Here is a 25,410-nt window from a genome sequence, read left to right as displayed (position 1 = left end):
TTACGGCGGCAAGCTCTCCCCGGCAAGGTTACTGTTCACGGCGGCAAGCTTTCCCCGGCAGGTTACTGTTCACGGCGGCAAGCTTTCCCCGGCAGGTTACTGTTCACGGCGGCAAGCTCTCCCCCGGCAAGGTTTTTGAGGCAGTAAACGACCTCGGATGAAAATGTATCCAAAAGCAAAGTTGACCGTTTTGACGAGACGAAAAACTTTCATGTTGAACGTTTTCCGATTCGAGGCCATCTTCTGGGCCAAAACACTCACGCATTACATCAGACACTTGCCAAGACATGTCTGGTCTTCCGCGTCATATTTCGCCTCCTGACAGGGCTGCATCCAGATAGCTCTAACTTTTGCATACGAACTCGGATTGAGATGATTTTTATATCAAAATCGACCGATTCGACGAGACAAAGACAATTCATGTAGAGCATTCCTTCATCCGAGATTGTCCTGGAGGCGTACTTGACCAAAAAGCACTCAGAACACCTAAACATGACAATCTGAGTGTAGTTTTGGTCTTTGATATGATGCCGAATGATTATGGTCCAAACATCAAAGTTGTTCCACTCGGCAATGTGAAATTTCTCATTCAGAATATTTTGTCATTTGAGGCCATCTCCATTGCATTCTGCATTGTGCCAAAATCAGGTGTCAACACAGGCCCCCCTGTTTTTCGGCAAAGCTTGCATGCCGAAAAATAATATGCATGGTGTTCGTTCTAAGGACGATGCCAACACTCCGTCGGCCATTTATTTTTCTCAAGGCGATAATTATTTATCGGCCATGTTTGTGCTAAGGGCGATAATCGTATATCGGCCGTTGCCTACTTAGGCTTCCTGCCACACACTCGGGTGGTAATTCTTCAAATATTTGCCATTGAGAGCTCGAGGTAACAATGCCCCCTGTATTGATTCCACCAAATATGAATTTCCGGGAACAACTCTTGTAATCCTAAAAGGACCTTCCCAACTTGGAGACCACTTCCCGAACTTTCTATCTCTTGAACCAATCGGTAGAATCACTTTCCAGACGAGATCACCAACTTGAAAATTCTTCAACTTGACTTTCTTATTGTAAGCCCTTGCCACCCTCAACTTATCTCTCTCTATGGCATTCAAAGCAGCCAAACGTTTATCAGCAACCTCATCAATGTTGTCCATCATCAAGTTATAGAAGTCTATTGCCGATAAATCATTTTGTTTGGCTATTCTCAAAGCATTCAAATTTACTTCCACTGGTAAAACAGCCTCTTGGCCATATACTAGCTCATATGGAGTCACTTCCGTAGCACCATGCCTTGAGATTCTATGTGCCCATAATGCCTCAGACAACAAGTCATGCCATCTCCTTGGATTATCCTCAATCTTCTTCTTGATGAGCTTGATTAAAATTTTATTGCTAGACTCAGCTTGTCCATTAGCTTGGCATAATATGGGGAGGAATTGAGCAACTTTATGTTATAAGATTCGGCAAACTCTCTGACTTGGTGTGACATAAAAGATGAACCTTGATCTGTAGTTAACGTTTGAGGAATACCGAATCTATGAATAATGTGCTCGGTTATGAATTTAATTACCTCCATATGCGTCATATTCTTGAGAGGTACTGCTTCAGACCACTTAGTGAAATAATCAGTTGCCACCAATATGAACCGATGCCCCTTTGAAGAAGACGGATGGATTTGCCCAATAAAGTCTAAACCCCATTCTCTGAAAGGCCACGACTTGATAATAGGATTCAACATAGCAGCGGGAGCCAATTGAATATCACCAAATTTTTGACAAGCTTCGCACCCTCTATAATATCTGAAGCAATCATTAATCATGGTCGGCCAATAAAACCCAGCACGTCGTAATAACCATTTCATCTTGGGAGCCGACTGGTGAGTACCACAAATGCCTTCATGTACCTCTCCCATAGCAACTCTTGCTTGGTCCTCATCCAAGCACTTTAAAAGAACATCATCAACTGTTCGGCGATAAAGATCATCATCCCTCATAGTATATTTAAAAGCCATACGCCGAACAGCCCTGTCCATCCTTTCACTCGGATTACGCAAGTAAGCAACAATGGGCTTCCTCCAGTCGGAATTGTCACCTGCATTAGATTTTTTGTTAATGACCGAATCAGTGGGTTCTGGTTCGGCCTCTTCTATACTGGTAAGACAAGACATCGGATTTTGAGAAATATGAAACATGCCATGATCAACATGGTATCCAGATGCTTGTTGTGCCAACTCATTTGCTTTCCAGTTGTCATGTCTAGATATATGTGCAATGCTAAAACAATCCAAAGTAGAGATTATATCTAGACATTTATCAAGATAAACATTAAGTGATTCGTCCAAACACTGAAAGACTTTGGATATTTGCTGTACCACTAGTAACGAATCACCATAAGCCTCAATATGTGTAACACCTATAGCAAGTAACATCCCTAGGCCGAATGACAATGCTTCATATTCGGCTTGATTGTTTGTGCAAAAATATTCTAAGCGGCATGAGGCTTCAAAAACAGCACCATGAGGAGATATATAAACAATACCAACACCTTGGCCATTGCTACAAACTGACCCATCAAAGTATAATATCCATGGTACTAATGAAATAAGGTTCATATCAACATCATGCTTGTCATTAATCTGATGTTCAACAATGAAATTAGCAACAATTTGGCCTTTCATGGACTTTAGAGATTCATAAGCCAAATCATATTCAATCAAAGCATAAGCCCACTTGCCAATTCTACCACTAAGAATTGGCCTATGCAACATGTATTTAATGACATCGGTTTGACAAGCTACTACACAAGCACTCGGCACTAAATAATGTCTTAGTTTTGTGCAAGCATAATATAAGCATAGACATAATTTCTCAATAAATGTATACCTTGTCTCTGCGTCCAATAAGCGGCAGCTCAAATAAGTGATGGCATGCTCTTTTCCTTCGGTCTCTTGAGTTAGAACAACACCAATAACTTCTTCCTCTGCTGCAATGTAAAGTCTGAAGGGTTCCCTATGCTTGGGTGCTCTCATCACCGGAGGAGTGCACAAATAATTCTTGATCATATCAAATGCTTCTTGATGTTTTGCCCCCCAAGTGAAATCAGCATCATCCTTTAACCGAAGGATAGGAGTAAATGCATCAACTTTCCCTGACAGATTAGCTATGAACCTTCTCAAATAGTTGACCTTGCCAAGGAACTTTTGCATATCTCTTTTGCATGTTGGAGCCTCCACTTTCTGTATAGCCTCTATCTTTTTGGGATCAATCTCTATGCCATCTTCATGAATAATGAAACCCAAAAACTTGCCAGCTGACATGCCAAAAGCACACTTCAAAGGATTCATCTTCAGTCCATACTTTTTCATTCTTTCAAAAGCTAAACGCAAATCGGCCAAGTGAGATTCAAAAGCGTCCGATTTGACAACAATATCATCAATATAAACTTCAAGTATGATACCGAGTAAATCATGGAAAATCAAATTCATAGCCCTTTGATATGTGGCTCCAGCATTTTTTAATCCGAATGTCATCACTGTCCACTCGAATAAACCAACGAAACCAGGGCATCAAAAAGTAGTCTTGTACATGTCCTCTTCGGCCATAAAAATTTGATTGTATCCGGCATTACCATCTAGAAAGCTAATAACCTTATGCCCAGAAGCATCATTAATAAGCATATCGGCTATTGGCATAGGATACTCATCTTTGGGTGTAGCCCTATTCAAATCTCTGAAATCAATGCACACCCTCAACTTGCCGGATCCTTTCTTCTCCACTGGGACAATGTTAGAAATCCACTCGGCGCACCTGCAAGGTCGAATGAAATTAGCTTCAAGCAGTCGATCGATCTCTTCCTTGATCCGGTCATATGTTTTCGGATTAAATTTTCTGGCCGACTGTTTATAAGGTCTAAAACCGGCCTTTGTAGGCAACCGATGCTCCACTAGCTCTCGGCTTAACCCTGGCATCTCATGATATTCCCATGCAAAGCAACAAACATATTCTTTCAATAGCTCGATTAACTTAGCTTTACAATCGGCTTTAAAATTTTTGTTTATAAATGTCGGTCGAGTGACTGAACCATCTCCAATATCTACCTCTTCTAATGGATCGGCCGACGTAAAACCTTGTCCAAGTTTATCCATGTCAACCAACTCCTCTATAGACTCATACATATCGTTCTCGCTGGACCGATATTTCACAAGACGTTTTTGTAACCACTCAGAGCTAGAATCCATTTAAACATATCATACCTTGGAGCCGATTGCATTCAGTCGGCTTTAAAGAGACGGGCACAAAACCATTCTTGGTTGCGCTGAGAAAATCAAACTCTGATAAGTCACGTCCCGTCAAGCAAGTAGCATTGGGATGTTGCCAATCCACCGATGCATCGGCCAAAGCGACACAGGCCGAGTTATCCGCATGAATGACTTCCACTTCATCATCAACCCACTGAATCAAAAATTGGTGCATAGTGGATGGCACGCACTGGTTTGCATGAACCCAATCACGACCTAGTATGACGTTGTAGTTACCTTGCACCTCAGCGATAAAGAATGCAGTAGCCAAAGTTTTGCTTCCGACTGTAAGCTCCACATACATCACACCTTTGGCTTCAGTTTTCTCTTTGCCTTCAAACCCGTTAAGCACCATATTGGTTTTGATCAATTCTTCATCAGGCAAACCCAATTTCTTGAAGACCGAATAGGGCATAAGATTTACCACAGCACCACCATCAACAAGCATCCGAGTGAGCGGCGACCCATTGATATGACCTCTGAGATATAATGGTTTCAGATGCGTTACTGGTTCTTTTGGCTTCTCGAATATCGCGTTTTTAGGGCCAAAATCCAGCTGAGCCACCTCCCCTTCCTCATCTACATCACGAAACTCAGCAGGCAAGTAATACACCATATTGATATCCATACCTTCATGAACCGGTGTAGACTCATAGTACAACATATCAGCCTCCTCCTCAAGTGCATCCACCGATTCAGAAATTTGTCCGAGTGAAGAAGAAGCAATAGGTAACGTAGACGATGCAATGATTGCGTCGTCCTTTTTTGGTAGTGTAGGTGCTGCTGTGATAGGCGTAGAGGCCACTGTATCTCGTATTTGTTTGGGCCTCCACACTTGTTTTGTAGGTACCATAGGCCGAGTATCATTGAACAACTTATCCCTTTGCTTCTCAGCCTCTTGTTCTGCCATCTCTTGGCTCCTTAACCTCTGTAGTTTCCTCTTCTGTGTCTTTGTTAGCCCTGAAGGACACCACTTTGGCTGAGTGTATTTAGGATCTCTCGTTTTTACTCGGCTGGTGCTTGCTTCATGGTCATTAGCCGAGTGCTTTGGCGCAATAGAAAGTATCGGCTCAGTCGGTTTGCTATGCACAATTGGCTGCTGTATGGCAAATGTTTTGGTGCCCAAGATAAGTGAGTCGGCATCCATTTTCTCCCTGCTTTTTCCCGACTCAACTGCTGCAACACTTGGTGACTTCACGCCATTCTTTTCGACTTTCCAGATGCATGAAATTTCCACTCGGGCGTAGCTTTTTACTCTGATGGAATCCGCTCGGATGGATGTCACTCGGATGGAATTCACTCGGATGGAATCTAGTCGGATGGAATCTACTTGGCCACATTTTTTCACTCGGATAGCTTCCACCTGGGTGCATCCTTACACTCGGATAATTTCCACTCGGTCGCATATTTTGACCAGCCGACTGATAGTCACCAATGTTGAGTCGGCCATTATATGAGTAATCAAGTCGATTCCACACAGATTGCCTCTGCTCTTCTGAAAACTGCGCCCTTGGTCCACTCGGTTTTGTATACCGGCTAAGCATATCAGCTGATGGTGACCTTGGTCGTTTCAGATGAGTCGGTTGATTGAAACTAGAACCGGCCGACTGGTTAGCATACTTGGACAGCAACATATCAAAAGTTGGCTTGATCCGCTTGCGCTGCACTTTAGCTTCATTCTTCTTCCACTTGCCAACTTCTGGACTCTTGGGCTTGACAAATTTAACACGAGTATTTTCTTGCACTTGCGGTTGCCCCCCGAGTGTAGGATTCTTGATGGTGATTTTGATCACTTCCTTGCCATCGGGTTGCTTATCAAGCACAACCTGTCTCCCCAAGACCTTGTTGTCCTCCTTGTCTTTCCTGGGCTCACCAACAATGACATTAGCTTTATTAGCAGATTCAGCTACCTCCGGCCAAATGAGTAGCTTCCTCCCCTCTAAATCCATGGTATTCATTGGAAACGGTTGTTTATCAACTTGCATCTCAGAAAAGTTCAATCGTCCGTCATTAATGGCCGATTGTATCTGTCGTCGAAAAACATTGCAATCGTTAGTAGCATGAGAAAAAGAATTATGATACTTGCAATAAGCACGCTGTTTTAGCTCTTCAAACGGCGGTAAAGTATGAGATATTCTAATAATCTTAGCCTGCAGCAAAGCATCAAATATTCTATCCCACTTAGCAATGTTAAAAGTAAACTTCATCTCTTCATCACGATTCTTATGAATCGGTTTTAGATCATTGCAAGTAAAGGGTTTGGCCTTAGATGGCCAAACAAATTCAGTAGCAAAAACATCACCCTCATCGTCCGAGTGATCACTGTCACATTCCACCATATTCATCTTTGGACGATCGGCTTTGTATCTATGCACTTCTTAGAGGTCTTTGCTTCGGCTTTTCTGAGCCAAAGCCCTTTGTAAGACTTGGTTGATATTTAAGAACTCGTAGCCCTCTAGCTTTTCTCTAATGGGAGTTCTCAAACCACTCAGCACTAGGTCTGCCAAGTCTCTCTCGGTTATCACCAAACTAAAACACCGTTTTTTTGTTCCTCTAAATCTCTTGACGTAATCGGAGACCGATTCATCATGCTTCTGCTTAAATGATGTTAGATGTGACAACTTGAGTTCATTGTCGCCGCTATAAAAGTGATCATGAAACTTCTGCTCTAGCTGCGACCAAACCCGAATGGAACCATGGGGTAAAGAAGAAAACCATGAAAATGCGGTACCAGTTAATGATAAAGGAAATAAACGCACTTTCAATTCATTCAATGAGCCCGCCTCACCCAATTGTGTTAAATATTGACTAACATGCTCCCATGTGGTTTTTGTGCCTTCTCCATTAAATTTAACAAAATCTGGAATTTTATATCCTGGAGGGCACTGGATGGCATCAAAGTACTCGGGGTACGGCTTTTGGTAAATCCGATTCCGAGGTAACTCAACTCCAAAATTCTCTCGAAGCATCTTAGCCATCTCCTCTTTAAGATTAGCTAGACCATCATCCATAGTGGACGATGACGCTTGTGGCAGTGGCATAGGAGGAGTAGGGTTACTAGCTGTAGGTAAGAATTGTGGCATGTATGTCGAACCAAAATTTGGTAGTGGCCGAGTGGTTGTAGCTGTAGGTAGGGTTTGGTTCGGCGTTGCCACCGAACCTGGCATGCTCATAATAGGGTTGATGGGTGCAGTCACAATCTGATTTGTATGAGTAGGATAATAAGCCATCAGCACAGGAGGCACCAATGCAATAGGTAAAGCCAGATTAGGGTTTTGCACACTAGCAGCTACACCATCATTACCACTAGATGATTGAGATGTATTCTTCTGAGCATTAGTATTTTCTATGAAAGTTTGATAGACTAGATTGTTACCATCAGCAATACGACTTTCAATCTCAGCCCACTGCTCAGGAGAAAAGGCAGTACTTACAGAGGGTTTAACCTGCTCGGCTTGAAGAGGAGGGAACTTGATTTCTTCAATCAGAGTGATGTTGCCATGGCGATCCTTCTTGAATTTTGCAAGGAACTCCTGCAAATCCTTCTCTTCGCGCGCCTTCTTGTACTCCTCATAGACTTGGCGATGATCGGCCGATATCTCATCGAGACTAGGCTTAATGATGTTATCGGCGTCTACCTCAGATGGCTTGGGAAGATCAGACATGGTGGATGATGACAATTGATCTTCAGTCCCCAGCGGAGTCGCCAAAAAGTGTGTTGACACACGAACACGTCACGTGTACCCTCGACGCCGGGGGTGATGCACCGCAGCTCACGTCGAAGGAGGCCCGACCGACAGCGCGATACGCAAGACAGTCGGCGGGCGCTTTTGCAGACCCGAAACCCCGCGCACCCGGGAGGGACCCCGTCAGGGATTGCGGCGGCTATGGGCTGCCCTAGGTCGATTCGCTCGCTCCTAGAGCCTCGAGATTCGCAGCTCTCAAACGAAGAACAGCGAAGAACGAGAGAGAAAAAGATGGAGAGATAAAACATAGATGAAAAAGTAGTATATTGATTTGTTCGATTGTGTGTTATTCAATCGGCCGTCACCCCCAACATATATAAGAGGCGGCTGGACTTCCCGTACAAGCAAAGGATTTATCTAGGCTTTCCTTACAAGAAAATTACATCAACTCACGTCCTAGAATCCTAGTTCTGGTCCCACTCGGATTCAGCCCGAATCTGGTCCAATCTTCTGTCTTGCTCCTTGCGTGGGCTGTGGAACCTGCATATGACTTCCGATGGAGACGGTTCAAATATCAATTATGTGTGCTTCGACGAGGCCAACAATCCGTATGTTGATCACTTTTCCAAATAAGGCCATCTTGAATACTCCACGGGGTCATCTCTAATTTCGAGTCGGACTCGTTCATGTAGCTGACTGGACCGTCCGATTCTTGCAGCGTCTCTGCAGGTCGTATACTACGTCAGATGATGATGACTCCAAAAGCAAAGTTGATTGTTTCGACGTTACGAACAACTCCTATGTTGAACACTTCTTCATCTGAATCCATCTAGATAAGTATTTGAGCCCATCTTCAGCATCTGGTCGGATTGGCCTCGACAGTTTCTACTGTTCACGGCAGCAAGCTTTCCCGGCAAGGTTACTGTTCACGGCGGCAAGCTTTCCCCGGCGGCTTACTGTTCACGGCGGCAAGCTCTCCCCCGGCAAGGTTACTGTTCACGGCGACAAGCTTCCCCCGGCAGGTTACTGTTCACGGCGGCAAGCTTTCCCCGGCAGGTTACTGTTCACGGCGGCAAGCTCTCCCCCGGCAAGGTTTTTGAGGCAGTAAACGACCTCGGATGAAAATGTGTCCAAAAGCAATGTTGACCGTTTTGACGAGACGAAAAACTTTCGTGTTGAACGTTTTCCGATTCGAGGCCATCTTCTGGGCCAAAACACTCACGCATTACATCAGACACCTGCCAAGACATGTCTGGTCTTCCGCGTCATATTTCGCCTCCTGACAGGGCTGCATCCAGATAGCTCTAACTTTTGCATACGAACTCGGATTGAGATGATTTTTATATCAAAAATCGACCGATTTGACGAGACGAAGACAATTCATGTAGAGCATTCCTTCATCCGAGATTGTCCTGGAGGTGTACTTGACCAAAAAGCACTCAGAACAACTAAACATGACAATCTGAGTGTAGTTTTGGTCTTTGATATGATGCCGAATGATTATGGTCCAAACATGAAAGTTGTTCCACTCGGCAATGTGAAATTTCTCATTCAGAATATTTTGTCATTTGAGGCCATCTCCATTGCATTCCGCATTGTGCCAAAATCAGGTGTCAACAGTTGTTATGCGGTCTGACCGATAAAAGATCTTCGTAGAATATGTGGGAGCCAATATGAGCATCCAGGTTCCGCTATTGGTTATTGACCGGAGACATGTCTCGGTCATGTCTACATTGAGATACTGAGTCGATGGCTGCCGAAGAAGGACGCCGTGGACGCCCGCGCGAAAGTGCGTTGCCCCGCGGACGGGGAGCGCCTCGACGTCGAGTGGAGCCTCGTGGAGCCAAGCAGAGTCGTCGGCGATGAAGACGAGCGCGCCGAGACGGATCTAACGGCCCTCAGCCAATCCTCCGCCGGAAACCATGATGATGGGAATCGGAAAAATCGCAACTTCCCCAACAAGTCGCTAAGACACCTGCCCCACGGTGGGTGCCAACTGTCGTGGATCTAAGACTGACAGTAGAATGGGGGTAGATATGAGGAGGCAAGATCCTAGCTATGGCGAAGTTGTACACACGAGTTTACGAGTTCAGGCCCTTCGCGGAGAAAGTAACAGCCCTGCGTCTCGGTGCCCGGAGGCGGTCGACTGGATTATGTATATGTGTGTGTGTGTGTGTGTGTGTGTGTTTACAGAGGATGCGAACCCTTGTCCCAGAGGAGGGGGTGGCTTATATAGAGTGCGCCAGGACCCCAGCTCCCCTCCGTTACACAGGGTTCAATGTACATAAAGGGAGAGCGTTACAGGTAACGTATGTAATAAAGTGCTATAAATGATCATTAAGTATATGAGTAAACATCCGACCGTTGCTGTGCAGAGTGACTTTAGGTCTTCTGTCTGTCGAGTGACAATCGTTGCGGTCGAGTGACTTTGAATCTTCCGAGTGGAACGACTTGTAGTCGAATGGATGATGATATCTCTTGGATGCTTCTAGATTTAAGATTATGTCCTAGGGAAGGGTGTCTAGGACATGCTTATGACCCTACCTTAGGTACATAGCTTCATCAGCCACCGCTTCTAATATGACAGTGCACCCGTTGACATGCCCCTTGTACTGGCCCTGCCAAGCAAATGGACAGTTCTTCCACTCCCAGTGCATACAATCTATGCTGCCAAGCATGCCCGGAAAGCCTCTAGCTGCATTGGTCGCCAACAATCTCTCTGTATCAGCGGCAGTTTGCTGGCTCAAGTACTCTGGGTCAAACACCTCGATCACAGCCTGGCAAAACTTGTACATTGACATCAGACATGTTGTCTCACTCATACGCACATACTCATCCACCAGATCGCCTGGAATTCCATATGCAAGCATGCGGATGGCCGTGGTGCATTTCTGGTAAGAGAAGAATCCAAGCTTGCCAAGGGCATCTGTCTTACACTTGAAGTATGGGTCATGAGCAACCACTCCCTCTCGGATGTGATTAAACACATGCCTTGCCATTCGAAAACGGAGACGAAATTTATCCGGCTTGAAGAGCGGGGTGTTGGCAAAGTAATCGGCATAGAGCAGGGCGTGGCCTCTCTCCCTGTTGCGGTTCAGGTTGGGAGCACGGCCAGGGACTGGCCCCCTGTACCGAGGAAGCTACCGTTGAATGTGGTCATGAACGACCAGTGCAGCCACCACAAAATCTTCATCATCCGACGACAAATCGTCCGATGAACAAAGGAAGTGATGGAAGAAAAACTCGTCTCCACTGTCCATACCTTTGTGGGCAAAATGCCGAACACCTTACGATCGTGGTGGCGAAGAGGCCGCGATGATCACCTCGACGCAGCAGGGGTGTTTGTCGGCCGGCTACTGGCCGCTCTGGAGCTCTCGTCGAAAGCTGCCGAGGCCACCGTGGTACATCGCCGGCGGTCATGTCCCCTCTGCGACCGGCAAAGACGGCGATGGCCAAACCTCCGATCGACGGCCAAAACTACGGCCAAAGCACGGGCGTGGTGTCGGCCATGTCGAGACGTGGTTTGGTAGGGACGGTCGGGGGCTGCACGGTGAGGAGGCGGCCGGAGAATAGCGGCGGCGCCGGCGGCAGGGCGGGGCGGGAGAGAGAGGGTGGAAGCGTTGGGAGCAGAGGGACTGCTAGTGTCCCCGACAAGCGGGCCACGGGTGAGACAAGGGCGTCCGTCCACGCCGTCCGCGCGCGTCCATTTCACCCCAAACCGAGCGCAAGTTTAATTCAGGAATGGGCCGAAAACGGACGGAATCCGGATATTTGTCTGTTTGAGGTCGCGCACGGACAGGATAAGGCCGCGCGGTGGAGTTGGCTTAAGATGATCTTAGCCACACTTCTCTATGATCGGGCTCCCTTTTATAATTGTGCACATGTTCCGTGTAGAAGAGAAGTGGATGCGCGCAAAATAGCAGGGAGCCATGCGTGTATCATGTGCGTGCAAAATACACCAGATGATTGGGAATGAAAAAGGATTTTGTAATTTATTTGAAGCCAGCCACTGAAGGTCGTTCGAGGCCCTTATATTGAACTTGAGGTTGTGTACGAACATTAGCTGATCGTAAGACTAACTCGTGTTCCTGCGTAAGTGTTGAATATATATGCAGGGTTGCACTTTATCTCGTCTTTAGTTTGCTTGTTAATTTAGATGACCAATTGTGCTCAACAGTGTGCCGGTAGATGGATCACTGGTTGCACGCACCATGATCCCAATACGGCGTAAATCAACGCACGAGAAAAACATTCATTCAGAGATAGTGCTGCATGCATACAAGTTCCACAGCTGAAGAAACGTTCTTTTGTCGTACAATACTCTGATACAATATTGCGCTTTTGTCTTCCATTCCCATGTATGATGCTTGGTTCACAAAGGAGATCCATGAGGCAGGGCCAGCTTATCTAATCCATACCCGGTGGTGTTGGGTGGAATAGCAAAAGGATGATAAATCGATCCGTAGGCCTGTCTGCCAAATTGCCAATGTTAGTGGAATTTCCCTTCCTTCTACTTTTTGCGCAAAATAATTCCCCAAGTTAATGATCAAAACACCACTTAATTTAGACAGGAGTGGATTTAGTTTTTACCTTCTACTTTGACATTTTAATGTTAATTACTCTATTTATATGTTCGGATTACTCCCATTCAGCTAAAAATTGCCATGTCATTTGTAGCTTTGTTCTCCTACGTCCCCCCTGCTTGGCACGTCTAGGTTCACAAGCATGGTAAACTTTTATTTTATTTTTCACATGCCACCTTAAATGGTGTAATACATATATAGTCATGCCATGGCAAGCTTTTCAAAGATGTTTTTGCCCTCCAATCTTGATTTGTATTAGAACTTTATTCATTACATGGAAATTTTACTTTCTTTTTAGCTATAAACTAACCATGGCAAACTTCCTGATGTTTTTACTATTGAACCTATAGAGCAAAAAATTACAAATTTGTCATGTCACCTTTTTTTGAGGGATTGTCATGTCACCTTTACTATGTTTTATTCATTTGTCAATGAACCTATGGAATAAAAAAAATACCATCTCACCATTACTATGTTGTTCTAGATTTGCCATCATCTGTACTACTAACATAGGAAAACTTACACTTATGTGTCTTTCCTACAATTGTTTTCTCAATTTTTATGTACAATTGACATGACCTATATACCAAAACTTTTGCCATGTCACTTTTGTATTAGGCTTTGTTCTATATTTGCCCCTCCACAGTTGCCATGTCAAAAAAGTTGCCATGTTTTCTCTAAATTTGCCATCTTTTTCCAGAGAAAAAAAATTCCTATATTTGTCATGTTCACATGACTAACAGACTAAGTTAGCATGGAATTTTATTATTTCGACCATGCCAATTTTTTAGTTAGACATTTGATAGTTGTATTGTAGGTAGCATGGCAATTTTATTATGTAGACCATTGTAGTTTTATTGTAGGTAGTGTGGCATTTTCCTTAGGTAGACCATGGCAATTCTAGGAATTACACCATGGTAGCTTTATTGTAGGTAGCATGACTCTTTAATTAGTTAGACCATGGCAATTTTATTAATTGGACTATGCCAATTTTATTATTTAGACCTTGGCACATTGCTATTTTCCATAGGTGTGTACATGGAAATTACTATTTCCACGGCAAATTAATATTTGCATTTCTCATGGAAAATTAATTCTATAAACCATCTCAAATAATTCATAACAACCATGGCTAATCAATTTTTCACATGTCTGGCCAATTTTTTATTACTTACATCATGGTAATTTTATTATTCAAGGCTTGCCATTATATTAAGAGCATGGTATTTTTTGTTATTTCCTAACATTTCCCTATTTCTGACCCACAACTTAAAACTTGTTTACATGGCAACTTAAATTAAACACGACAGCAACATAAAATACATGTATTTCATGTACTGGACCATGATTTTTTTTGCCAGTATGTAGTTTATAGTCGATATTTCTTTTGTAGGTATTTTTCGTGTGTGGTAGTTTTAACAAGTACAACATGGAAAAAAATCCTGGGAAGGGGTCGCATGACGCGTTTCAGATTGAACATTTTTTTACCCCTAAAAAAATGAACCTCTTTCTTGTTGGTCAAAGCTTGTTTGGCCACCACAATGGATCCAATAAGCGACACCGAGCAAAAGAGGAACAAGTATTGGGAGAATATTTAGAAGGAATATCATGAGCACAAGGAATATGTGGAGTCGCATCCTATCCTCACCAACCGTAATGTGGCATCTCTCCAACAACGATGGGGGATCATTCAAGCCGAAGTGGACAAGTACGTCGGCTACTACTCACAAGTGACCGACCGCCTTGAAAGTGGGATGAGAGTGACATCTCACATAAGCTACTTCATGTTGTCATCATTTGTGTATCCTTGTTTGTTTTGCATTCATGCTCATACATATTTTGTTTGCTAGACAGCGGTGGCGGCCACTATGTATCATGAAACGGAGAAGAAGCCATTTCCATTTAGTCATTATTGGATCATATGAATGGCCGACCAAAGTGGACACACCTTGTAACCGATCTCAAGGCCGACAAGAAGATGAATGATGGCTCAAGCTCCCACCAATCAATTGGATTGTACGAAGAAGATGGAGATATTGCCGTGGGGAATAGAAGAGCGCCCATGCCAAAGGATGGCAGTCATGGGGAACACGTGGGAGAAGGCAAGGGCCTCCCATGAGGTCGCAGCTACGAAAATGTCCTCCACATGGATGGGTATTTTTTCAGTGAGGGGGAACAAGAAAGAGGAGAGGTACAAGATCATTTGGATGCACAAAAGGAGAGAATGGATTGGGACCAAAAGAGGATGGAGAAAAAACTCAAAGTTCAGAGAAAGAAGATCGAGTTGAAGAAGCAAGAGGCGGCGATTAAATGGGAGCTTGAGAAGGCCAAGACTTCTGAAGAGATTGAGCTTAAGAAGGAGAGTTTGCAAATCTCACGGGATGCGAAGGATGCGAAGGTCATGTTGGCGGACAAAAGCCTCTTGGGTGATCATGCCCAGAAGTGGCTTGTGGTGAAGAAAAAAGAGATCAACGAGCATGAGGACTACGAGGCAGCGAGGGCGGCTATGGCAGCAACGAAGCATGCGACAGAGATGCAGGCGGAGCATGAGGCAAGGATGCAGGCGGAGCATGCGAAGTAGGAGGCAAGGATGGCGGAGGAGCAGGTGGCATGGATGATATCCGGCGAGTGATCTGGCCAGCGACTGATTTGTCATGCTCGAACATTGATTCATTTTAGCATGTCTCGATTGTTTAACTATTTGCTTTATCATATTTGTTTCGAACTGTTGAATGCAGATGATTTATATCGTATGATCGACGTGCATAGTTTGTATGGTTTTGAAGATTCATAGTTAAAGTGTGTGAATATACGACAACCAAAATAAAAAATCACCACGACGCATCCATGAACGCGTTCATGGACGTATAAGGAATCGAATTTTTCAAATCCAACTGTGGCTGCTCTTAGCCGGGCAATTTAGTTTTTCTTGTGATCACCTGTTGTATAGTTACTAGGTACGGGTCGGATGGTCCAATTGGTTAACTCACGCCCCTTCGTCTAATTGATCCTGGCCATGTTTTTTCCAAACCATGCAACCCCTCGCCAAGCCCTCTCCTTTACCCCTCTTCTCTGCTCTGCTCTCTCTCTCTCTCTGTGTCTCTTCCTGTGTGGTCCAATGAGGAGAAAATAATGGCATAGCGTGAGAGTATCTACAGCCACGGACAGTAAATTTGGGCCTTCAAACGTCCGTGGACGCGCAGTGATCGGTCACGTCTTAAATAATCGATTTCACATCCTTGTACCTTATATTCGGCATCCTATATCCATACTACGCATGCAACATGATGAAATACTCTACGTGATCAAATAACAGGCAACGAAATAAGTATCAAACGGACAACCAAATGCACATAAACCCACTTTACATCATGCAAAAGAGAAGCACAGTTCATCGTCGGACAAATTCTTAAACAACTAAAAAACGATAGTTAATGATGGAGGAGGGTCTTCACCACTTCCTCGTCGGGCCTTTGCCCTTCCAGTCGCCGGTGCAGTTATAGGCGTCCGCGGCTGATGGTGGATCTTGGTCATCGGAGGAGGAGGTGGAGCCGTGGTCGTCACCATCGGAGGACAAGGAGTCGAAGAGGACAATGAGCCCATTCATCTTGAGGACATCACTGTCCTGCTGCCGCTTCAGCTTGGCCACCCGAGCCACCTCCGCCGCTTCGCATGCCGACTGCTCAATGGAAAGCCAGAGCGCCTTCGCGTTCTTCCTCCGTAGGCGGCGAGCGTTTGTCTCTGTCGTCGTCAGCGACCGGTGGTACAACCAAGCGAGGAGTCGCTCGTCCTCGTCAGGCCCCGCTGGCAACCGCGACGGCGACGCACGGACTGCTCCACTGTGTTCCTCTCTCTTGGCCGCTGCCACTCACGGCGGGCGGCACGCGCCTTCAGTTCCAGCATGCGCATTTGGCCACGTGGGCGCGCACTCGCAGGCAGGCGGCGGCATGGGGACAGCGCGGAGCTGCGGGCGGGCCGAGAGGGGCTAGCTCCGGTGTCGGTGCTACGCAGAGCGGGAGTGGCGACGAGGCAGATCCGGAGTTGTCCCTTGTGTCCACCTTGGACCGCTCCAGCGCAATGCAGAGGGCCAACTCCTCGTCGACATCGAGGTCATGGTCCAAGCGGCTGCCGGAGCTCGACATGTCGTCGGTGTCATCGGATTTGATCCAAATCGAAGAGGGGAGAGGAGGGGAAGGAGCGAGAGACGAAAGTGGAGTGAGCTAGGGTTCACAGAGGGGACGGATTGGGGTTTTTTATGAGGATGTCGTGGGGTCGGTGGTGGGCTGGGCTGACGTAATGGACGCCCCCGGGCACATCCGGATCTCACCATATCCGCCCTACATTTGGGCTGGATATGAGGGGCACCGGACCACGTGATTGAGGTCAGTTTGAGGCGTCCGGGTGGGTCAAAATTTTATTTTTTTGACCGCTGAGTAATCGGTCCGTCCGTCCAGGCATTTGAGATCGGTTTGAGGCGTCCTGTTGTAGATACTCTTGGGGGAGGGCGAGGGGAGAGGTGCGGGTGGGTATACGCATCTGTGTTCACCACAGCCTCCCTCCCAGCGACTGATTTTCTGACATGTCCATTTGTACCGTTTTAAGATCCATGAATTTGATCCAATGATTAAGAGGTACTTTCTGTGTTTTAATATAAAATTATACTGAAGTTGGGACATTTATTTTAAAACAGAGGGAGTAGTTTGGTGGAGATGCCTTCCGCTAAGAAAACCACTCAGGTTTGTTGTTACGTTGGCCGAAGTGAAGACGATGTCCACGTGTCTCGGTACGGGAAGCTAGCAGGCGAGAGCAAAGGCGTGGTGCCGCCAACTTGGGCTGCACCGGACTACTTTTCCTCCTCGGACGTTGCGAAGTGACAATATTAGCAGCAGTTTCCCGGATCAGTTCGGATGCTTCGATCTACAGGATCAAGTTGGCACGGCTCGACCGACTGGAGGAATCGAATGCAGAGGGCGATGCCCGATCTCAAAGGTAAACACGGCATAGACAAGACCCATAAAAGATTGACGCCTTTAGGACCCGGCCGACACCGGCATGGAGGATCCTGTTCTTCTCTCTTTTCCCAGTTCATGGCACCAAGAATTTGCATGTCCCGTCTCCTTGACCAGGCGACGAAATGGGAGCGGTGCGGGTTGGTTCCTGTGGCCCTCACGTACTACGTTCTTCCCGGTGCAGCCTAGCCCGGCGAGTTGGACCTTCACAAGTTCAGATCCGCCTTGTGCGTGATGCGCCGGTGAGAGCTTCTCACGAAGAAAAGCATCGATTCGTCTCTCTAGCTGATGATGATGCGACGCGACGGTCGCATGTGTGTTGCCGCGGGAGATCCCTGCACGGCGCGCAGGTATCGTATCGTGCGTCCTTGCCGGGACTTCCCACTCGGCAATATACGCGGATCGGAGAATCGTTGAGTTCGGTTCATGTTGGGCCGCGGGAGCCCGCGCAAATGGGACGGCGCAATACCGTCGTTCTGTTGGGTTTCGTTCGGTATTGTACTAGCAAATGTGTGTTGCGTTTTATCAAAATAGGATTTCCTCGGCTTTGTATTACAAAGCAACAACACCAATACAACTAACGTTAGAGCATCTTCAACAGACGCACAAAAACTACTCCACACATTAGAAGTTGAATTTTTTTTGGACGCCAAACAACTCTAGCAGAAGCTGTAAAATTATGCATGCGGACTGGGGCTCTGGGCGGATGGCTCTCGCGTGCGCTGACTCTGGCGACGCCCTGGTCGCCTCGGCGGCGCCGCCTCTGCCGCCCTCGCCCCTGGCCTCGCCCGCGGCCGGCCCGCCGGCGCCCCCCTCGCCCGATTCCCTGCCGTCTCCTCCGGCTGTTCCTCCGCGCGAGTCCTGGGCGGACCTCGCCGAAGCTGCCGATGTGGCTGCGGGCCGCCCCATCGCCTGCCGCGACCGCATCCCGCCCCGCGCTCCGGTCCTGCCGCCTCCATCTGTCCCTGCCAGCGGCCCGACTCCTAGGGGTGGGAGTTCGGCCTCCCGCGGGACCGATCGGCGCCACCGGCGGCCGTCGGGCACGCTGCCGTCTCCTGGGTCGAAAGGGGACGCCTTGGGGTCTCGGGCCCCTCCCCGGCAGCGTCATGCTGGCGGCTGGGGCGTCGCCGGCCGCGCCGACCGCGGTGCTGCGCTCGACTCCTGGCGGTCCCCCGCGTTGGCGGCATCCGCCTCTGCTCCGGCCGGCCAGTCGCCGGCGGCGGCGCTCGCGCTCTCGGACATCCTTGTCCGGAGAGCCCCCTTTCGCCCGTTCATTTCCTCCTTCAGGGCTGCTCCCTCCCTGTCTCCGGCCGGCCGGCGTGCCGTGCCCTGGCCGCGCCGCCCTCGTCCTGCCCCGGCGGCGACCTCCGCGGCGGCGCCTGGGGAAACCCTCGTGCCCCGGTTGGTTGCCCCGGGCCGGTCGTTTCGGGCTGCGCTGCTACTGGGCCTCCCTGGGGCCCAACCAGTCGGGCCTTTCCCCGGGCTGTCGGCTGCTGGACCCCCAGGTGGGATGCGGGCCGCCGACCACTGCGTGGGCCGGTCGTCCAGCCCGGCCGCGCGTGGTGTGGCCCAGCAGCGCCCCCCGGCGCGGTCTGGCCCGTCCCGGTGCTCGATTTGCCCCCTGTAGGGTTTCCCTGTGCCCCCCGTGCCTCGCCTCTCGCTCCTCATCCCGCCGCCACGCAGGCCGCCTCCCTTGTCCCCTCCGGCCGCCGCGCCCCCTCGCCCCCCTCCCCTACCGGCCATGCCCCGGGACTGAGGCGATGCCGAGCCCCGCCCGAAGCGGCGTGTGGATGACCGCCGGGATCCTCCCCCGACGGCCTCCGGCGGGAGGCTGACCTCCGGAGCCAGCTCACCTCCCGCCCGGCTCGCCGTTCCCCTGCTTGCGACTCCCGCGACCCCCGCCGCTCCCCTCCCCGCCAAGCACGCCGCTCCCCGGTGCGGGATGACCGCCGTTCACACTCGCCAGCCCGCCGGGATCCGCCTCGGGAGGACTCTCGGGACCGGGCCAACTCGCCTGCCCGGCGCTCCCCTGCCCGAGGCCGGTCACCGACCCGGCGCTCGCCGGCCCGTGACGGTTGTGGCTCCCGCCGGCCTTCCCCTCCGCGTCAGGCTCCTCCCGCCTCCGGGTCCACCGCCCCTGAAAACCGGCATTACCAGCCCCCGTGCGCCCAAGCCGCTTTTCCGCCATCTAACGGTGGCAACGGGAACCGTGGGCGCCTGGGCACTAAGAAGAAGAAGAAGAAGGGGCCGCCTCGCCCTCCACCTGCCGCCTCCTCCGCCACCGTGGTGACCCCGGCCTCGGGTGCCGTCGCCGCCCTCGAGGGTCCGCCGTGCTTCAACTGCGGCCTGCCCGGCCACTTCCAGGTGGCTTGCCCCAACCCACCGACCTGCTACCTCTGCAAGGAAGCCGGGCACCCTGCGGTTCTTTGTCCGGAGCGCCCGGTCACGGAGGAGATCATGATGTACGGCCACGGCATCGAGGACATGGGCTTCTTCCACATTGAGGTGCCGGAGCTCCCGCCTCCCTCCCCCTCGCTCCTGGCCCTTGTGACGGTCGTGGGGGAGGGCGTCGCCACTCCGGAGCTGATCGAGGCCGAGCTCAACCACCTCTGCCGATGCAAGTGGGATTGGCAGGTGACCTCCACTGCGCCCAACGCCTTCTCGGTGATCTTCCCCGACGCCCTGAGCATGGGCCTCTGCACCCGTAGTGACAGCATCACCTTGGCCCTCAACGGGATTGTGGTGAACATCTCCGAGCCGAGGTGGGATCCCAAGGCCGTGGCGGTCCTCGACACTGCTTGGCTCCTCATCGCCGACCTCCCAGACGTGGCCCGGTCTGAGCGGGTCATTCGCAGTATGTCCAAGATCCTGGGCAAGGTGGTGGTGGTCGACGAGCTCTCTCTATGCAAGGAGGAGGAGGTCCGGGTCAAGGTGAAATGCCTGGACGCCTCCAAGCTCCACACCACGCTTCGGGTCTTCTCCAATGACGACGGATACAACCTCACCATCTGCCCCGAGCCGCCGAACCACATCGGCCGCCCCCGCCTCTTCATCGACAGCCTCCAGGGGGGCGGGCCTGCGGATGCCGATGGCTCCCACCACCGGCGCCCCCGCCACTCCCGCTTCGACGACCACGAGGAGGACGACGACATCTCTGAGCGCTCCCGCTCCCCGTCTCGTGAGCCCACCAACCCCCCCTCGGGTCGCGGTGGCTCCGGGCAGGGCCGCGCCCGAGTGTCTGCCGCTGACCTCGCGGTGGCTCTTCAGCTGGCCGCACCCCCAGTGGCGCCCTCTCCCCCTGCCTCGAAGTCGGCCAGTGACATCTCGAGTGTTGGTCTGCTCGTCGTGCCCCCCTCGTCGCCCCGTTCTCTGTCCGCCGACTCCGCTCGCCGCTTCTCTCCATCGGATCCGGAACCACCGTCCCCCCTGCCCCAACCCCTCCGGTCCTCATGGGTGGTGACGGTGGGACCCCTCCCCTCGGAGAGCCCTCTCCGGTGCTCCCGCCTGTGGGGGATGCGTCTGGTGACACCCTGGTGCTCGTCGCCCCGCTTCCCCCGCTGGTGGCCCCCGACGCCCACCCCACTTCCCCTGCCTTCCCGGCTTCGGCAGTGGTCGTGGTCATCACCACTCCGGTCTCCACGATCCCTCCCCAGACGGTGGCATACACCAGGCGGCCCCGCTCCTCCTCGACGCCGGTGAAGGCGTCTCGCCACAGCGCCCGCCTCGATGCGGCCCGCCCGGCCGATGCCTCGGTTCCGTCCATCGCCGAGCGTGCTGAGATCCGGGCGGCTGCCAGGAACCTCGAGTCAAGTGTGGATTCCGCCCTCCCCAGTTCTTCCTGTTGTTCCTTTTCCGCGCTTGAGGCCGTTCCTCTTGGACACCTTGTCAAGGTGGCCACTGACTCGGCCATCGTTTTCAGGGGGAAGTGGGTCCCCTCTTAGAGCAGATCACGGCCATTAGGGCTCGCGAGATCCTGGATGGTAAGCTGGCTGAGACTCGGGCTCGCCTGCATAGAACCCCTGAGGACCAGACTGTCCGTACCGCTGTTCAGGCCCCTCCGGTAGTCGACGGGGCTATTCATGGGCGCAATCGGTCCCGCACTGCTGCTCTCCGCGCCCAAAGCGCATCTCGTGTCCTGGGGTCAAGCAGCCCCTCGATGGGGGCTTAGATGCGGGCCCTTTTTTGGAACATCCGCGGCTTCGGTCATGATGGCCGACGCCGCCAACTAGTCGAATACATGTGTGACGAACACATTGACATCATTGCGATCCAGGAAACCTTGCGTACTGAGTTCTCCCTCCATGAGCTTGACTGCCTCAGCTCTCACCTCTTCGCCTGGCATTGGCTTCCTTCTAGTGGGACCACGGGCCACTCCGGTGGCATCCTTTTAGGGGTTAAGGATGCCACCTTCGAGGTGGGCGGCATGCACCGGGGCGAATTCTTCGTTAGCATGGAGATTCTTGAGCAAGCTCTGAACATCAAATGGGAGGTCGTGGTTGTCTATGGTCCGGCGGATCACCGCCGTTCCCCGACCTTCCTTGCGGAGCTCCACCAAAAGATCTCCGCCTCCCTCCTCCCAGTAGTTGTGGGCGGAGATTTTAACCTCATCCGTTCTCCGGACGAGAATAATAATGATAGGATTAACCTCCCGCGGATGTAGTTGTTCAACGACTGGATCGCGGAGCTCGGCCTCCGGGAGATCGAGCGGACGGGGGCGCGATTCACCTAGACTAACCGCTAGGCCGACCCGACGCGATCCGTCTTGGATCGTGTCCTAGTTTCCCCGGAGTGGGAATTGAGGTGCCCCCTGACCTCGCTCCGGGCGATTACCCGGATTGGGTCTGACCACGTCCCTCTCCTCCTATCCTCTGCGGACGAGCGCCCCCCCTCCCGCCGCGGTTTAGGTTTGAGTCCTTTTGGCTCAACCAGGCCGGCTTTCGGGATGCGGTCTCTGCGCGTTGAACTCTTGCTCGCGCCTCTCCCCATCGCTCCATGTCCGTCGTTGACTCGTGGCACTTCTGCGCTAAGCTTGCCGGCCAATTCATGAAGGGCTGAGGCGCTAATCTTGGTTGTGACCTCCGCGAGTGTAAAAGATCTCTCCTGTTGGCTATTCAGGCTCTGGACGCCCGGGCCGACTCCTCCGGGCTCTCCCCATATGAGTGGATGCTGAGATATGATCTTGAGGATCAACTCTCCTCCATCTACACAGATGAGGAGGCATACTGGAGGTTGCGTGGTACCCAAAGATGGGTGCTTCGCGGCGATGCGAACACTGCATATTTCCAGGCGGTTGCGAATGGCCGACGCCGGAGAAATTCCATCCACTGCTTGTGGGAGGATGATGCCCCCCTTGTCCACCCCGCGGCCATTCGGGCTCATGTAGACGGCTTCTACAAAGCCCTCTTTACCCCCACCCCTCGGGGTGAGGCTAGTCTCGCCCCCGGCACTTGGACGGGGGTGGAGTTGGTTTCCGATGAGGCCAACGCGGCCCTTGTTGCCCCCTTCGCCGAAGAAGAGGTACTCGCGGCCATTAAAGGAATGAACACCTCCTCGGCCCCGGGTCCAGATGGCTTGCCCGTTACGTTCTTTAAAACATTCTGGCAGACAGTCAAACCTGAGGTCATGGCCCTCTTCGAGGAGTTCTATTCGGGCTCTATGGACCTTGGACGCCTCAATTATGGGATCATTACCCTCATCCCAAAGGTTTCGGGCACCTCTGATATTCGCCAGTTCCGTCCCATCACCGTGATTAACGTGATATTCCGGATCCTGGCCAAAGGGTACGCCAATAGGGTGACCCTGCTTGCTAACTCGATCACTCACCCGAACCAATCGGCCTTCATCCAAGGCCGGATTATTTTAGATGGCGTGTTGGTCTTCCATGAAGTCCTTCACGAAGTTCGGGTGAAACAACATCGCGCTGTCTTCCTGAAGCTGGACTTTCATAAAGCTTATGATACTGTGCACTGGCCTTTCCTTCGGGAAGTGCTGCTGCGTAAGGGCTTTGACGACCGCTGGGTGACTCGCATGATGCAATTAGTCTCCTGTGGGCGGACCGCGGTGAACATCAACGAAGAGATTGGGCCATACTTCCCCACTCTCTGTGGGGTGCGTCAGGGGGACCCGTTCTCGCCGTTCCTGTTCAACATGGTGATCGATGCTCTGGCCGCCATCCTGGACAAAGCCAAGGGTGTCGGCCATATTCACGGCATTGTCCCCCACCTAGTCGGAGGGGGAGGGGTCTCCCTCCTTCAATACACGGATGACACCATAATAATGGTTGAAGGTTCTACTCAGGACGTGGCTAACCTAAAGTTCCTCCTCCTGTGCTTCGAGCAGATGTCGGGCCTAACGATCAACTTCGATAAGAGCAAAGTGATGGTTCTTGGTTACCCTCCGGTGAAAGCTCAGGCTATCGCTGACCGACTTAACTGTCGGCTGGGTTCTTTTCCCATGACCTACCTAGGGATCCCCATTAGTGATTCACGCCTCACCGTGGCGGACCTCTGCCCCACGGTGACCCGTATGCAACATCGCGTTGAGCCTTGGAAAGGGCGCTGGCTATCGAAGGCTGCGTGTGTGATTCTCATCAACTCCTCTCTCGCCAGCCTTCTTTGGTACCTCATGAGCTTTTATAGCCTCCATGAAACGCTGCGCACGGAAATTGCCAAGTACCAATTCAGGTTCTACTGGGCTGGCGAGGATGACAGACAGAAGTACCATATGGTCAGTTGGCCGAACATATGTAAAACCCAAGGACCAGGGGGGTCTGGGGATTTTGTCCTCCAGGCGCATGAACATCGCCCTCCTGACCCGGTGGCTATGGCGTATTGCTAATGGTGACGGAGGGCTTTGGCTCACCATCATCCGGAACAAGTACCTCCGTGGACAGCCTCTGGCTTTCTGTCAGCGTTCGGGCGGATCCCAGTTTTGGCAGGCCGTCATTCAGCTGCTCCCTGTGCTTCGCATTGGCACGTCCATCTCGGTTGGGTCTGGGTCCGTGACCCTGTTCTAGTTTGATCGGTGGATCGGCGACACCCCTCTGGCCGCCCGCTTTCCCGAGCTCTTCGCCATTGCTGTTGACCCGCGGGTCTCTGTTGAGACGACCCTTATTAACTTAGGGCGCCTCGCGTTTTGTCGTCCTTTTGGCCCGCCCGAAGTGGCCTCCTAGGATGCCCTCCTCGAGGACATCGCCCTTCTCCCGATGAACGTCACCGACACCCCGAACGCCATCTCTTGGCGCCTAGAATCTTCCAGACGCTTCTCTACCAAGTCCCTATACGCGGCCATCGCGCCTTCGCCCGCCCCCGAGCCCTTCAGTTTGATCTGGGATATCCTCCTGCCACTAAAGATTAGGATCTTTCTTTGGCAATGGATCCGTGGACGCCTCCCCTCCGGAGTCGAAGTCCTCAAGCGTAACGGACCTGGAGATGGGCTTTGCCCCCTGTGCGGCACGGTGGAGGATGCTAACCACATCTTCTTCGCGTGCTCCACGGCTCAGTTTCTTTGGTCTAGTTTCTGCGAGACGGTTGGTGGACAGTGGTGCAATTCCAATTTCCCCGACCTTCTCGCAGAGATCCATGCCTCCCCCCTCGCTACCGACATATCCGTTGGCTCTGCGTAGGGGTCCTCGCCTGGACGCTGTGGACTATCCGTAATAAGCTTGTCATCCAAAAGGTCACTCTCAGACGTGCTACTAACGCCATTTTTAAAATGTGTGGGTACCTGCAGCTTTGGCGGCTGCTTAGCCGCCCTCAGGATCGGGGCGTCATCAACACCCTCCTCGCCGACCTTCGATCGCTAGCCTTCCGCCTGACGCCACCGCTTCC

The sequence above is a fragment of the Triticum dicoccoides genome, chromosome 3A (assembly GCF_002162155.2).
Source record: "Triticum dicoccoides isolate Atlit2015 ecotype Zavitan chromosome 3A, WEW_v2.0, whole genome shotgun sequence".
Classification (NCBI taxonomy): Eukaryota; Viridiplantae; Streptophyta; class Magnoliopsida; order Poales; family Poaceae; genus Triticum; species Triticum dicoccoides.
The sequence above is the reverse complement of the archived record's forward strand: the minus strand, read 5'-3'. Positions refer to the sequence as shown.